The 17,241-nt window shown below is 42.1% G+C and overlaps 1 protein-coding gene across 1 annotated transcript in view; it reads left to right on the top strand.

Annotated features, from left to right (window-relative positions):
- The first annotated feature begins 8,608 nt into the window (after positions 1 to 8,608).
- The window catches only part of LOC116492896 (contactin-3-like), a 96,936-nt gene continuing 88,303 nt past the window's right edge, over positions 8,609 to 17,241 (top strand). The window contains exon 1 of the mRNA XM_032193887.1: positions 8,609 to 8,919. The gene's annotated coding sequence lies outside the window, so the exon portion shown is untranslated. The remainder of the gene's footprint in view (positions 8,920 to 17,241) is intronic.

Genomic DNA, 17,241 nt, shown 5'->3' with positions numbered 1-17,241 from the left:
TAGATAAGACTGTTATTGCCGCTGTGTTGAATGGATTTTATATGATGGTATAAATATGTCAATTAGTATTTCAATTAGCATCTGTGACTAATCCTGCCCACGCTGGGAAGTTGCAGAACACAAGTTTCTTACCAAAGGGTATGTTTTTGTTTCTTTGTTATTCAAGTGTAATGCCAATTGACAATTTCAATAGTGGGGGATAGGACAGAAAATTATAAGCTTTCTTTTAAATGGAAGGTGAAGGATTGGCTAGAAGCATTTGCAGAGGGTGAGGTCCTAATTCTCCTGTATTATATGAAATTCTACATTCGACTGCACATTATGCATCAACTCCTACAGACTTTCTTTTAAACAGTTGAATACTCCAACGTTTCCGTGAACTTTGTAAAAGATTTCATCATACAGCTTTGCTCTCCTGCTCTCTAGCTGATAGTATAGCTCCTTAAAAGTTTAATTAAAAATAGTTATTCGTAACTCCATTAACGTACTGTCCACACTATTACGTTAATCTATGACAGGGCCATTTTATACTGCCTTAACACTGTAAATAGTCCTTTTTATACTTAAAATTTCTTAAGTAATTAGTCTGCTTATGTTTCATGTTGAAAATTACACAGCCTTCAAATGTGACTAAAGCATAGTCCACAAAAGATAATAAATAATTATATATTAAAAAAAAAAAAAAAAAAAGTTTTGGCACTCTGTTTCAATACATCTGGAAAGGTATTTCTTTCTCATTTTTCATTATTTCCTTTATGCCAGTAGAGGGCACAACTGTTTAAATCACATGCATTTCATACGCAGTGTACCATACTAAAGGCAATATAAAAATTCATAAAAAAGTAAAATACACATCTATTTTCAGTAATGAACACTTAGTGGAGTTTCACTGCATTATCAGCAACTGCTAATAGGAAAGAAAAAGGTTATTTAAATGATTTTGTATGCCAAAACTGCAAGAGTGTTTGGGTGTTTCTGCAGTTCACCAGCAGAAAGCAAAGTTTAGGCCAATGGGATTAAAAGAAAGAAGGATAAAGATACAGTAGTGCACTAATTTGAATAAAAACAATATTAGTCTGAAACCATAAAACATGAATTAGCTGCTTGTAAATACTAGGAATTAGAAGGTCTGGGATTTTTGTATTCAAATTTCATATATAAATTTGGCAAACTTTATTAAAAAAAAAAAAAAAAGTCTGTCATGGGAAATCAGTTCTTGGGCTAATTTTTTGTTGTATTATTCCATCTGACATCCTTGTAATGGGAATGAGAGTGGAGTTAAAACCATGGGCTTAAAAATGACAAAAGAACAGTTCTACATTTTATGCATATCTTGTGGTAGTTTCATTCCAGTGCTTATTTTTGGAAGGGCTTTGAAAAATCCTCAATTCAAAAGATGAATGGCTTACCTAAAATTGTAAAGGAACAATTAATTAACAGAAAGAGTATCTAGTAGGAAAAAGTTTTTAAAAAAATAAAATGCAGGAAAAAAAAAAAACAGTAATTTATTTTCCTCTACTTTAAGATATAACTAGATGCAAGATTTCAGTGAGTAGATAACCTAACAGGATTTATTCTAACCCTGAAGTTAGAGACGCTTCACCCAACCACCACATCAGTGTCAAAAACTTTGGCAAAAATTATTAAAGAACATGGCTTGAGTCATTGTTTGTGACAAAGTCAAGGGAAGGATCAACAGAACTAAAAGTGCCAAGACCCCACCAACCCATGCTGAGAAAGGTGCTGGCTGAACCGTTCAGCACGGTGCCAGGAACTGAGTCAGAGACCCCTGGCTCTGCAGTGAGCTAAGAAGGGATAGTAACAATAATATATAGATGGAGAGTCAGCAATGCATGTACTAGAAAACAGCTAGCCTTAGCAGGGACTCTGCAAACTTTTCAAAGTCGTTTTTGAGTTTGTGAACCTTTTTCCTTCATAATTTAAAACCGATTCTTTTTGTCTTGTCACTCATTTTTGCTGATGTGCTGCAGCTGAAAAGCAGATTTTCTAGTGCCTGCAGTTCCTCTTACAATGTTCCGTGTAACTAAATTGAGCAGTAGAATAGGTTAGAGTTAGCAATTGCATCCTTAATAAGTGTTCCAACATCTCCAAATCCCTCTCAGTCTTCAAATTGTGTGTCTATACAAGGTAGAGCTACAAGGACTTTCCAAACGTTAGCCTGAAAACAATGAGAAACAGCCGGCTGGGGACCTCTTCCCTCCTGGACTGCTCTTTATCAGTGCAGTGATACCGTGCAAACACAACTTAATGACTTTGGGTGATTAAGTATAAAGTCAATTGGAAACTGCAATTGTTGGACATCGTAGTTGTAGATATTACCCATGTGAAAAATGTCAATAACTTTAAAATAGATACACATGAATGCTAATTTAAGGGTTTGATTTCCATTCGTATTTGGATGTGTGCTGGTTGGATGGCAAAGTCATCCTTACTTATTTCTAATGCAATTCCCATAATTTGTTTGGGACTGCTAGACAATAATCTTAGCAACTTCAATGCTCTCAGTCTCTTCCTTTTTATTTTAGAATTTTCTAAGGATTTTTAAACTTGCTTTCAGTATGTTAAAGTCCAAAACTACCCTCATGCTGAGACACAATAACATTTTGGTTGGAGGTCATTAATACACTATTTTCCTTATTGTTTCTGTTTGAAGTGCACTTGCACAGAGCCATTTGTATTCATTACAGATAAGGAGTCTTCTCATCAGGGTATTTATAGACTTCAAAATTATTAGTACTGATTTAGGAAAGTATTCTAGAGCAAGACAGGAATTAAAGCATATGTTTTCATAGCAACGAACATAGATACTGGCTGAAGTACTTCACTGAACTGAAGTTCTTTGGACAATTTTTCATCTTGTTTGTCATTCGGGTATGCTGTTTTTCCTTTTATTTTATTTTTTCATAGGTCAGCGTTATTTATGTTTGTGGTTTTACCTGCTTGTGTCTGATCTTGCTGACAAAGTTTAGGATTAAGTGCCCTTACACTTATGGTTGGGATGTGTGTGCTAACTCATGAATGAAACTGCATGGTATTAAAACCTGAACCTACATCATCATATTAAAATTTGACAAGTCAGATGATTTTAAAGTTCTACTTACAGAAGAACACTGCTGGAGCACCACTCCATGGTTGCATGGAGGATGCATGCAAGAAATAAGAAATATCAGCTGATGGGTGTGATGCTGAAAGCATTTCCTTGTATTTGGGTGGCACAATGACTGCCTTGAATTTCCCGTCTGGAACTAGAAGCTTTGGGGGTGACTAAAATTCAGCTTTACATTTGGAAATAAATATTGTCCTTTACAGAGCTAACTTTACAAATATATATCCTTTTAAGTTCTGTTGAGTATAACAACAAATCACTATCACACTAAGAAGGGAAGGAGGAGCAGCCAACTGTTTCCTTCACTCCCCTGGCATGATCACATTTCCAAATGCTTTTAGGGGGTATTTCTTTGCTGCTCAAAAATTTACTAACCACATGTTTACTGGCATTGGCTGCCTCTGTTTTGGTTTCTGTCTCCCAGCCCTTAACAGCAGACAGTGGTGTTTGGATGCATTTAAGCTCTGGGTGTGGGAGCTCCTTGGGACTTCTTGAACAAAACATCTGACTTCCCCAATAAACTCTGCTGCATTCCTGGTAAAATTAAAACATCTAATTTAGAGGATGTTCTATATTTAGTAAACTGTTGAACAGTACATCAGGCAATTTGTTTGAACAAAGGATGGCAGGGGTTGTGGGAATATAATTTTGTTTAATCCTGTTTGATTAGGAAAGTACACAGCCTGTCCTTTAGCTGTCAGGACAGCCATAAAATGTCTTCGCCTTCTGCTGACTTGCTAGCCAGGCCTCCAGGCATCAGGCTTGTTTCTGCGTAGCATTTCAGCTCAAGGTTGCCAGTTAGTACATAAAGATAAGAACAGATCCATTGCATTTTAATAGATACAAAAAATCAGGCAACAGTACTGTGAGAACAACTTGATATATGGGGAAGTAACTGTATTTTAATACCCAGTAGCTGCAGATGTTCAGATTACTGTAATGCTATTAAAATGAGTATCTATTAATATACAAATATTTCAGTGACACAAAACCAGGGACAACAGAAACCTGAACTAAAAAAAAAAAAAAAAAAAAAAAAAAAAATTACCTCTTTATTGGAATTAGCCTTCAATCACTTATTCATTTCTAATGGGAAAAAGCCTGTACATCTGAAAATATCATGCTCTCACACATTTCTCCCTCCCATAATTCATAGATGGCTTTTATGCCTCCGTCCACCTATATGTGAAATCATTTCACCATTTTAATTTTCTCTCTCTGTGATTTCAAGATATTGTATATCAGTTTGCACTCAGTGGGCACTTAACCTTCCTATTACAATTTTCTTTCTGTCTCATGCTCTCCAGTACAATAACACATAATTCACTTTCTTTTATCAGTTTTGTATTAGTCACTGTGGTCTGATCTAGGTTCTGGCCACATTAAGGAAATTTGCATCCATATAACAACATCGCTGTGGTTATTATACCAGCGTAAACCTTTAATGCATATAGCCTGCGTCAGGACAAAGTGAGGCTTTCAGTGCTGCTGTTTAATCCCGTCACATAATTAATTTCCTCAATGCAGACAGGGCCTCTCGTTAGCCTCCTCCTCCCAGTCTTTCCCCCTGCTGCTCCAAACACCAGTTGCGCTCTGCTTTTATTAGCACAAGCGGGAGCTCATGGTGACAGTGAAATGGAATTTTTAAGATACTGGTGATTTGATCAATTGCATTTGATGCCAAAATAAGTGGTACCATTGACTTCAGTGAAATTGGGCTAGACTGCTGCTGGATGCTTCTAAAAACACTCCTTTTTATCACAATGCCTCCTACACCTGTGGACAGCAGGATTATACAAAACAGTGATAAAATACAGATGGCCATGGACATGGGGAGCATGTCTGATCCTGGTGTCAGTGTTAGCCACACCAACACTGCTAAATGACGGGAGCAAGGACACGAGAGAATGCCGCTTATCGCCCGTCACCACCACAACAGGGGGCCTCCCCGTGCCTCAAGGAACTAGCAGATTATCTTCTGATGTACCCATGCAAAATACCATCTAGTTACTACATTTGACCTTGGCCTTGAAAAAATGCATAATCCATTAACTGTTCCTGCAGAGCAAGGCCTCAGGTAAATTGATATCAATGTCGGCTTAAGAAGAGAAGCATTTCTTAAAATTTAGAATGATTGGATTTACATTAAACATGTATTTTTAAACAAGGTCCCATAAGTACCACTGGAAAAAGCAGATTTCATATGCCTTTAACTGTATCCAAAGCATCATATCATTTTGTCTATGTATTCTGATTGCTGATGTTGCTATGCCTGAAAGTGTGTTTGGAAAATGAAGGTTAAAATAACCCTTATACCAAGAAAGACAGAAAACTAAATTTTCAACTGCTTTTTTTTTTTTTTAAAAAAAATATTCTATTGTCTGGTAGCCATTTCAGACTCAAGGAATTGATTTATCTGCCTCCAAAGAAAGAGCCAGTGGTGATTATGGTCAATGGTAAGACCAGAGCAATGGTCCATCAAATCATGCTGACTATACCTCCCATGTGGACAACATCCTTGAGGTTTTTTGCAAAACAAGTTCAGTTTAAGCTTGAGGTGAATTAGTTGGTGTTTCTGCCAGTGGATAAAAAAGTCTTTGAAAACGAAAGCATCTAGGAGACAAGGTATGATTGATTTTTATTTTTTTTCTGGAGGAAATTATGGTGGATCTGAGCCTACTTGTTACTGGTGGCTAAATTCCCATCTAAAACTTGGAAAACAACATGGGTTGTCAAACCAGATAGCAGACAGCAGCAGTGCACAAAACAGTTATATAGGCAACCCATGTGCTGAAAGCACGTGAACACGGTGAGAAGCACTACTTGAAAGTAGACACAGCAACTACAGCAGTGGCAGAGAGCGGTGTGTGGGGTGCAGTGAGGGGGAGCAGAGGTGCTCAGCTGGTGGTTCTCCTCTGTGCCAACTGACACCAGGATGGAGACGGTTAAGTTGGGTCTTCTAAGTAGATTATTAATTATTAATAGAGAACTTTCTTAGCTGATTTACTTAAATATCATATTCATTTATCTGCTTATAGCCATGCCATGCTCATAAATTAAAGTGTGTTTTTTTTTTCCTTCACTTTAATCCTTAGGAAGCATTAATTAGATAACACTACAGTAGAAGGATCCCTGTTCTTCTCATATAATTTGAGACATGCTGACAGTGATGTTTGACTGACAAGTGGAAATGAGAAGAAATCATTAGGCTGGAAGTAGCGTGAGACATTCAATTAAGTTGTTATTATTGAACACATATATTACAGCAGCGTCCAGAAGACCCAGATGGCAGAAGGGCACCATAGTATCAGGTGCTGTGTGAAAACATGCCATCTAGCCTCATAGAGTTTAATGGCTGCAAATTGATTATCCTCGCTAAGTATACGGTGATTGCAAGTTTGCAGTGTTTCATGGAACGCTTAATATAGGAAAAAATACTTACTGAATTACTATTTCTAAATACTTCAAAATAAGTGAGAGAAAAAGCGCTCTATTTCCTCTTTTACTTGTATTCCCAAAGATTAGAGTCATCCCTTTGACCTCACAATCTCACAAAGTGTCTGTCTGGCAAACTTCAAGAAACCTGCATCTTCTATATATACATAGGCACCCATGATAGGGATTTGAAGTCCTTTATTTAAATAAATACTGAAGCTGAAAAATATATATATTAGTAGGCCAAGGCAGTCAAAATGTGGGGCTGGGTTGGAGGTGGACAAGGACACCGGCGAAGGCAAACTGCATTCTCCAAGTTTTAACAACGACTATGGTCAGCCAAGCATAAAAATACTGGCCGGCCTTCCCATGCTGGTGTCTGGCACAGCGAAAGCTAATATTTCTGAGTTGAGAACCATGTTTTAGGGCCAAGACCTTGTCAGATCTCAGAAAGCCAAGTGAATCGGTGTAGTGAATACATTCACAGGAGACCCCCTGAGGAAATTGGATCTGCAGAGGCCTATCCCCGGCATTTCAGGCTCTGCTCCCGGGTCCATGCTCAGCCAACGCACCAGGGAGGTGTCCACAGTCACCGTGGTACTGCCGGCGCTAGGGTATGCTGGAAAGCTAAGGCTTTGGCCCTCTTCCAATGATGAGACTGTAATAATAATAATATATAAAAAGGCAATATTCTAGGCAAAAGCCCCAAGTGGTGTTTCAGACATGAGGTGGAGTTCCTGTACTTCAATCCATCAGCTGACCTGCGGTACCAGACTGAGTACGTGCTCCTGCTCAGTGCCAACGCTGAGCTGAACCGTGTTAGTCTGAGACTTGGTGCTCAGCTCGTGAACGGTAGCTCGTTAAATCACATTTACTGCATCATCTCTATGAGTCCTTTGTGATTGCGCTCTGCCAATTAAAAATGCATTTTGTAGTGTTTTTGAGATAATTTATTTTTCAATATCCCTTCCTCAGACCAACTACATATTGCTTTACAGAATTGGCTCCGTTTCAGTGCTGGCCATGCCGTAATTGTAGGCTCCTACACTTGCAGAAAGGCAAAGATGATCTCCTCAGGTCCCCCCAGAGAGGACTCCCCAGCAGCCTGGCCCAGCAGATGCTTTGTCTAGCTCGTCCTTGTCCCAGACACGAGGCTGCTGTCTCCCAGTTAGCACACACCGATGTTTCACCATACAGGCAAACAAGAGGCGCAAACAGAGGGGCAAACTTAAAACCCAGGTCTTGAAGAAGCCAAATTTTCTTCTTGTCCTTCCTCTGGACAACTGGAGGGTCATGTATCACCACCCTGCCTAGGAGGCCAAGCCCTTCCCGTCCCTCACACCCAGCGGCCTTGCTGTAGCCTCACAGCCTCCTCCACGCTGCCATGGAGGCCGACCGCATGGTGGACTTCACCCTGTGTTGGGATCCTGGAAGACAACAGTGGTTTTGGGGAACTTAGTTCCGTTATATAACCTGCTAAACAAGAGGCTGATAGGAATTCTGCTCAGGCTTAATTACAGCAACACAGCTATAACACTGCGATCAGCTGGAGCCAGGCTCAATAAAATCTCCATCCGGCTCCTGCACGGAGACCTCCACGAACCTGATTCTTTGCCTGGGCTCCCAGCCCAGAAATTAGATGAAGTTTTTTTTTTTATTTAAGCTCCTGTGTCAACCTCCTTCATAACCACCCTGCCCGAGGCGCAGCGAAGCCGGAGGTGGGGGGGGGAAAGGCGGCTGCGAGAGGAGCCGTGCCCGCTGCCCGGGCTGAAGGCAGCCAAGCCCTCATACAACCCCCCCTGGCACAAGCCGGCTCCATTTTAGCACCGCTGCCTTTCTGTCCCCCTCACAACGTCCCTTGCTGCCCCAAGGCCACCTCGCCCTCCCCGGGGTCCACCTCCCCTCCGGCCCCGGAGCCCGGTGGCGGTGGGCGGGGAGCCGCGGCCGTGCCCGCCCCGCTCCGCCCCGCTCGCCGCCCCAGCCGAGGCGCCGGGCGCTGCGGGAGCCGCAGGATCGCGGCGGGGAGGGCGACGGCTGTGTGGCTCCGTGGCCGGGCTGAAGGGACGGGAGGGAAGAGAAGGAGGGAGAGCGGCTGTAACTTGGCGGAACAAAGTTGGGGAGGCTCGCACGGAGGGCAGCGAGCGCCTGGGGGCAGCCCCGCGGCGGGCGCCCTCCGCTCCCCGGGAGCTGCGAGCCGCTGCCGGGGCTACCGGGGGCGTCCGTGCCTCTTGCACCCGGAGCCCCCAGCCCCGGCCGGAGGGATTGCGGTTATAAACTGCGCTTCTCCGGCTTCGCTTCTGCTGATACCAGCCTGAAACACCCCGACGAGAGCACGCGAGGAGCTTCCCCGCTCCGAGGTCAGTGCGCACGCTGGCGCGTTGGGCTAAAAGCAACCGGGCTGCCGCTGTTCGGGCACCCTTGGGGGTTCGGCTGAGCAACTTTTCCATCGGGCAGGAGCAGGGCTGTGCCGTGCCCTGCTCCACGCCAAATTCCTACGGCGGTGGCTGCCGGCTGGCCCCGGGCTGCCCCCCTGCCGGCTGAGCACCCCGGGGAGCCGCTGCCCCTCCGGAGCTCCGTGGGTGCTGTTGGGGTCGTACCGCCCCGGGGTGCCCGCTGCCGGTGTCCCCAGGGTCGCTGCTGGGTGACCTTGTTGCCACCAAGCGCGGTGCCAGGCTGGGATTAACCCGAGCCCCATCCCTGCTGTATTGTGCACCGCTGAGAGCGGTCAGCCCAGGTGGGAAACGATCCAGGCACAGCTTTGGGTGCAGCCTTGATTACCTTGCTAATGACATTGCAATTATTTTTTGTGTGTGCCATACTGATTTCAGCTGTGTTCAAAGTGTTTACTTGACCCAAGAGGAGTTATTTTTATTATAAAGTGTCAAAAAAAAAAAAAAAAAAGACCTTGCAAAAAGACAACCAAACTCTTTAAACTACAGGCAGCTGTATTTTGCAAGAGAAACTTGAAGCATCGCTTAAGCTGCGTGCTGAGTTTGTCCAGTGATATGCTCCTTGCTTTTTTAAATATACGTGGGAAGTTGTGAACAATGTATTGAATTTAATGGCAATGCTGAGCTAACTTTTAAGAGTTAAATGCATGTTGCTACTCCATGTGCGTCAATTATTCCTAGCACGTTATTTACTATGCAAGAGACTTTCCACAATTAACTGGCAAAGGAATTTGTGAGAGCATCAGGGGGAGAAAGGTGTAGTAAATGCATACAATTCATACCAAAAATGCTGACAATCAGATGGGGGGACTGCAATTTAAAGGTGTGTTTTGTCCTGTGATTCTTCTGGGCTGCGAGCTCTCTGTATCCCCATGCACAGTCGCTTCCCTTGCTCATCAGTCACCTACAGGCTTTGGAGTATTTCTGCTTCTCTGTGTTCTCGCTCTCAGTATTGTTCCCAGCCTTGTGCTGGGAACAGGCTGTGGGCTTTCTGAGCCAAAAGCATCAGTGTTTTCTGCTCCGTTAGGAGAGAGGAGGTGTAACTCTCTGCCACAGCTGCGCCCTCGGGGCTGAGGATGTGCAGGATGGTGCTGGCTGGGGGATGCTCCAGCCTTGGGTTTGTGGGTGCTCCCCTAACGAACAGAGCGGTGGGGAGGAGCTGCCAAAGGAGCCTGCAGCTCAGCACCGTGGGTGTCAGGGGAAGCGAGATGAGATCATAACTCCGTGTATCTTAAGGCTCTGGCAACACGCAGCAGTTATTTAATTAATGCTTGAGTGGAACCTGTGCATCTGGCCTAACCTGCTGGTGGCTGCAGGTAGGCTGGCTTTGGGGTCTGTTTGTTGGAAGGCTGGAGGGAGCTGCTGGTAGAAGATGGGGTTTGGGTGGGCTGGTGAAGTCCTGCTCCAGAGCAGCCTTCTGGGTCTCCGGTGCCTGGAGCTCCTGCAAACTGGATTGATTTTTGTTTTGTTTCTTTGTGGTGGAGACTGATTCTTACAAGTGGCATAAGCCTATAGTCCTATGTGAATGAAATTGATGATCAGGGGTTATTTTGATACCAGGAATGTTATACTTGAAGTGCTATCCGCAAACAAGATTTTTCACTATTTTGGAACAAAGAAAAACAAATGTTGTGTGCTGCTGTTATCTGTGAGAAGCCAGGAAGCCTGCTGAGAGAGGGAAGAAGTTATTAGTGCTGAGGAATGACTGCAGCTAGTGCTGAGTATGCTTCTTGGGTATGAAAAAGACTTTGGTTGAATTAAGAAATAATTGAAAGATTTACTAGAAATTGAGAAACATGGGTAGTCTGTTCATCAGTAAGGTTTATGTGTTTTAGTTTTCATCCTTCTTAGTGCTGACTTTGTCACCTACGTTTGTCCTGTTCTGACATCAAATATGTAGTCTTCTAGTTCATATTTAGAAATTAGCGAACACTGTATTACAATTGACTAAGATGCAAACATGAATGAATTCCAGCTGAATACTACTAAAATCACAGGTGACTGTACAGGATATGATTTCTTCAAGAGATGGTTGTGATGAATGCGTTGCTTAAGCCTGTGATGTGCGTGGGTGGTGTCAAGGTGGGTTAAGTGGCAAGATAAGTTTTCTGAACTTTAAACAAAAACTGATTTCAAATTAACTATCCTGAAGAACCAAGATAGTTTCCGCGGGATGCTCTGTCTCTGGAAATGAAGGAGCAGAAGGCTTGTTTTGATGTTCATGTTCCAAAACAATTGCACTGTTGCTGCATCCTTAATGAAACATCTGCAGTGACAGTAAGTCCTTTCCCAGGTCTTTTTTTTTGCAGCTCTACAACTTAAATTTCCCTCAGAGGCAGCCTCTTGCAGCCAAAATAGGGAAAGATCAGCTGGTGATTATACCAATTAAAAACAATTAAAATGCAGAAACATGAACCTGATAGAGCTGCAGTCTTCTCTTGCGCTAACATCTTCACCTTTCATTTAGCGAAGCTATTTAAAGTCACAGGCCCAGCTTCTCCATGCAGATTGGGATATCCAGATTTCATACTGTGTGGTGTAGGAGAAGGCACTAGAGGAGAAATTTAAAGAATCATTGGCAATGCCTTTTTGTGCCTCTGACACAGATGAAAATCACCTCCAAGCTGATGGTGGTATTTGGATGGCTTTTGCAACAGAAGTTGATCCAGGAGGGTTTGGGTAACTAAAATGGGGTGGAAATAATGATTTGACTACAGTCAACTGAAACTTTACTGTATATGTTGTTTTTTAGCATGCTGTATAACGCAAAGAAAAGAGGTCCTAATACAGACTGAAGGCAAGTGGCAGAAGTTCAAAAATTTCTTATGGATTGTCTTGTCTTGATTTCTTATGGTCTTGTTCTTGGTTGAATGAGACAAGAAGGGTGGTGGCGTCTGTTGGTGAAATAATGCAGATAGTTGGTCTTCTTGTGTCAAGCTAAAATATACATATTGAAATTCGGGCTCAGAAAAGACATTAAAAGTTAGCTCATAAATTATACAGCAGTGGTATTATTTGAAAGAGACATTAGTTTCATACTTTTGAAGTAGCACTCTTTTAATGTAAGAAAGTATAATATTATTCCTTAAAATCAGTGAAATAGTTCAGTGAGTTTCATGCATTGAGGTGCAAATTCACAGCATAACTATCTGGTTTGCTTTGAGGTACTTTCAAAGCAATAGGTTAGGCTTATTTTCTTTAAATATTGTCATCAGCAGGTAACACTCAACTAACTCCAGATAGTCAAGCTGACGGTTATGGTTATGAAGACTATGCTTTTGAAATTAAAGAGTTGGCTTAATTGTCATTTTTCCTGAGCTGTCACGTTACCTTCTTTGCGTTGTATGAAAGTTGTCTTGTAGCAGAACTCCAACACAGCAAAAAATTGGGATCTCACCATCGGAGCACAGCTCAATGGCGATGTGGCTTTAGATGTGCGCACATATGGCAGGTGAATAACTGCAAAAATGCCATGGGGGTGGTTTTCCTCTTCATTTAAGTGATTGTTCCTTCTGGTGAGCTTCGGTGATGGGCAGAGGGCAGTTTTGAGATGGTTACTTAGGAAAATGCACACTTAAATATTCAATTATAACAAAGAAAATTCTTGAACATTACTGTAGTTTAACAGTTTGAGCTTTGAGAATTCACAGTTAAATCCAGGTTACTCTGCTGTTTTCATTTAAGCTGAGCTGTAGGGGGCCACCCTCCATTAATTATATTTAATAAAAAAAAAAAAAAAGCTTTTCTCCCTATTCCTGTCTTCAGCATACTAACTTATATTAATATAAATAAATAAATTTCTCTAGCTCTGCCAAAATCAGAGTGCCATGTTCCCAATTTGGGGAATATGTTGCGGTTCAATAGGCCTTGACAATTCTGAGCAGTGTTATCATTCAACATATTTAGGTCTTTCATGAAATTTAAAATATAATAAATTACAGCTGTTTGTAGCTGTAAGCCTGTATTTGGAGTAAATTGGTGAGGAAAATCAACTAGTTTTCCCCGTGCTGACTTAATATAAAGCATGGCTGGTGTCCCTCTCGCCTGTGCTGAGGTCAGAACAATCATTTTCAGTGTTTTGCACTACTTGACTACATAAGGAGCAATCCAGTCTCATCCAATCCAGAGCAGGTCAGTGAATGATAAATTTTGTTTAGCTTACAAGCATACCGATGTTCACAGTTCATTTACAGAAAAATCATGCATCTCTGCTTTTGAAGACGCTTCATTTGTTGAAATCGGCTTCTCTTGGAATTCAGAGTAAGATGTGAGATGGAAAATACTGTTTTAATGCCATACTATTGTGGCGATATTTTGCATGGAGAAACTGTGAGATCAGGCTCTTATGCTTCATACAGAAACCATAATTTCTGAATATAACCAAGTGTTTTAATTTCATCCTACCTTGAAGTCAGGCTTACACAGGCACCTAGACATGCTTCTATCCTGCTGGTTTCTTTCAATTAAATAGCTCAAACGTGGTCTGCTCCTTAAATGATAGAAACAAGGTCTCATCTTTGCTACCCAGCCACTTACTGGAGGTGCAGAGTCAGGGAACTAAAGGTTTAGAGATTAGAGACAGCTGGTGGCAATGCCAGGGATTGACCCTTGGTGGTTCTCATCTTGCGTACACAGGTGCAGGGGTGCAGCACTCACCTGGGTGGTGGGGCTGTGTTGGTAAAAAGCTACCTCTGCAGAAATGTGAGCCTTTGTGTCCAAAGCCCATGACTTAAATGTCAGCACTTACTAAAATAACTTCTTTCTTCATTTAAATAGGAACTTTTTTGTCACTTACAAGTACAGGGCAGGTCAGTGTGTGCCCAAAAGACTGGGAGCGAAGCCCACTGATGCATCTTGCATTATTATCTCTGTCCATGTGGGGCTTAAATGACAATGAAACAAAAAAGCTTTACATGTGTGGATATTTTTTTTTTTTTACATTTTTACAGTGTTCTGAGTTTTTTTTTTAAATATATTTATCTATAAGGCTATTCCATGGAGTTTTCTGTCTGCAGTCAACTATTTTGTTGCAGGAAATTATATTGTTCATTACAAGAAGACCAGAGGGTATTTTTAAATAGAATATCAATTGCAGCAATTATTTAAAACTATTTTAAAACAGCATGATTTATAAATGTAATAGTGTGAGAACTGTGGGATGATGATTATCCAGATAATTATTGCATGTTATCAAAGTACAGGAGGTCTGAAGGTGGAATTTCTTCTGGTATTTCCACAATTACTGGAGAGAGCTGTGTTAAGAACCTTCCCTACCTCCTGCTAGCGGATATTTTTCTGGCCATATGTTTCTTTCTGGATGCTTATGGTTAGCAGAGGAGGAGGGTATCTCTGGGCTCAGCACTGGTGACAGGAGCAAACCTCATTACAGGTGGGACAGGATCTCAGGGCTGTGGTGTGCATTTCTCTTGTGAAAGCAGTTGTAAAGCAGTCGAGTCAAATCGAGCCACTTCCCATTGTTGCTTACCTACCAGGAGATAGCTCTTTTACAGAAGTGCATCATTAAAAAGTTCAGTGCTATATTGTTTATTTCTATTCAAACAGGTGATGGTGTTGAGGGCTTTGTTCCAACAGTGCTGTGGCTGTTAAGTCCCTCCAGCCACTGTTCTCCATCCCCTCTCCTCTAAAGTGTAGTCACGCGCAATACCGAAGGAAAGGATCATTGCAGAGAAACCAGGAATGCATTAGAAGGAGCAGCTGGTGCTCTTCGGTTCTGTTCATACTGCCAACCGTGGCTCATGAGAAGGAGAAATGAAGGGCACGGTAACAGGAGGGAGGCTGCTCCTGTGCGGGCTGTGCTTTACCGCAGCCTTCCCCAGCATTGAGAACAACCAAAGGAGCCTGCTGCCAGTCAGGGTTGGAGTGGGGTGCCCCATCTCCAGGAATGAGCTCAAACCTGCTGGCATGGAGCTGAGCCTGTGGGTAAGGAGCAGAGCTGAGTTTTAGCTGCAGTGGGCCTTCTCATTTTGATGGTGTGTTGTTTTGTTTTCACCACAGAGTCTGTACCTGGATGAAGGGTAGGCCACTGTTGCCATTTTTGAATTGCAAGGGCATGTTTTTATAAATACTTGCCCTTGAAATTTGCATGAAATGGTTTAATAATTTCTCTGTCATGTGAATCTGCACTGAATTCATTTCACTGGTCTGTAAATAGAGATTGTTAATGATAGCAGTGAAGTTTCTCTATTGTTAATGACAGCAGTTAAATTTCTCTTTACCCTGGGGATTTAAGAATAGAACACCTTATAGTTATCAAAAGGCAAGCTTTGCACTGAAAATTTGTGCTGTGTCATAGGGGAATTTATTTAATCTCTTGATTGATGTTAAAACAAGCAAGCAGCCTTGCTGCCTTTGAAAGATGCCTGTTAGGTAAGTGCTCATTTCAGGCAGTGCTCCCAGCTTCTGGACCATTCAGGTCTGCATCTGGCTTTTTAGGAAGACTCCTAATGTTTTTGTACATGAGCTGGCATTTGCAATATACTGGTGCTGGCTCCAAGTCTTTCCTTTCCATCTGTCCTAATTTTTGCTCATGTTGACTAAATACGTTGAGCGTGTTTTTTGACTGTGAAGATGACTGTATGAAAATGAATGTCTGCTTTGGATAGCCTACAAGGAAAGGATGGATCTTGTAACTTATCTCTGTGCTAAGAGATTACATGTGAATATGCAAAGTGGATCATTTGTTAGCAAAATGACTTGTGAAGTGTAATGGGTGTTATTTATCTGGGGTTTCCAAGTGCTGTCCTGTAACTGTCTTTCCGATCAAGCTGAAGCCACAAGATGCAGGGAATTGAAGCCTTCCTAGAGACCGCTGATCCGGCCAGTGGGAGAATATATCAGATCTCTCTTCCAAGTATATTTTCCTACCTCTGGATCTTGTGAAGTACACTGCTGTATATAATGCTTTAAATCAATGGCAAGTGCTGCTGGGCAATACCTCTGAAAAATTTAATGGAAGCTAAAGCTATTTAGTTCTTCTTTAAATCAGATTAGCAGAGGTATAAAGTCAGTTCTTCTGACAGAGATGTAAAGTTGGTCCCAGTGCTTTTCCATTAAAGGCTGCTAGTAATCAGTTGATCAACTTGGAGCAGAGGAAGGGGAATAAAGAGCTAAGCTAGAGGATAGATTTCTACCTTGATCTGCCCCCCCCGTGGTTGTCTCCTGTGAGCAGAAATGTTTGCCTTAGTAGCTGATGTGTGGCTTAACCCTTAGATAAAAGGTCAAGTTCTGTGGAAGTTCTGCTAAAAGCTGCACGGAGTCACGGAGTACATCTGTGGGCTTAATGCTCTTGTTCCTTGCCTTTTCATCTGTGGCCAACATCTTCAGCTTATATCACTGAAAGACCCCAAAAGGGTCAGGTAGTTTGGGGTCTTCAGAGACCATTGTTGAATTGCACCAGTGGAGCTGTTCAGGTGGATACACATTGAACGGGCTGGATGACTGCTGCTGTAGGCGTGGGGTACGATCGGGGTGGCACTTGCTATTTAAAATCAGATCTTGAACATTAACTTGAGTGTAACTGCTGAGTGGGAGGCAGTACTGATGAATGGAAACAGAGAGAAATCCTTGTCACTTGATGAATGAATTAAATGCTCAGAAGGTGACGCAAATGAGCAAATATGAATAAATACTTAAAGGCCCTTAAATGTTCAGTACTGAAATATGCAAAAATGTTGGAAAGATGCGAATTGGCTGTAGAGGTTTGCTAAATCTTCTGGTCTGTGTAATACTGCCTCAGATGCATCCAGCTACCCAGTGGGACGCCTGTGCTTCCCTGCCCATGTGGCCTGGGGGGCTTCAGAGCCCCCTGAGACAGGGACTGCGCCATGGTAAATGCGGAGGCTCTTTGCTGAACCCTCTTCTGGGATTTTTTTTTTTTTATTTTATTTACTTTTGAGATGAAGCCTGAGAACATTAAAATGGAGAAGTGTTTGTTTGATTCTTTGCTTGAAGAAAGTGAATTGATTTCTTTGTTGTTTTTATCTGTTCTGTAACCTGATTTGAAACAGATGAACTAAAACAACTCCAACAGGGAGAGCTTTTATGTTTATCAGCCATATGGTATATACTTTGTTATGCATCAGTCTCTAGCTCTCACATCTTATCTTTAGGTTTTTTTTTACCTCTTTTCTGTTAAATTCTGAAGCAAGCTGCTGGGGTCAGGAGGTTGCAGATGATGCTTTCATATGAAAAAGGAGAAGGGGAAGAGTT

The sequence above is a fragment of the Aythya fuligula genome, chromosome 10 (genome assembly GCF_009819795.1).
Source record: "Aythya fuligula isolate bAytFul2 chromosome 10, bAytFul2.pri, whole genome shotgun sequence".
Taxonomy (NCBI): domain Eukaryota; kingdom Metazoa; phylum Chordata; class Aves; order Anseriformes; family Anatidae; genus Aythya; species Aythya fuligula.
Note: the sequence above shows the minus strand (reverse complement) of the source record. Positions and strands in the feature narration are given on the sequence as shown.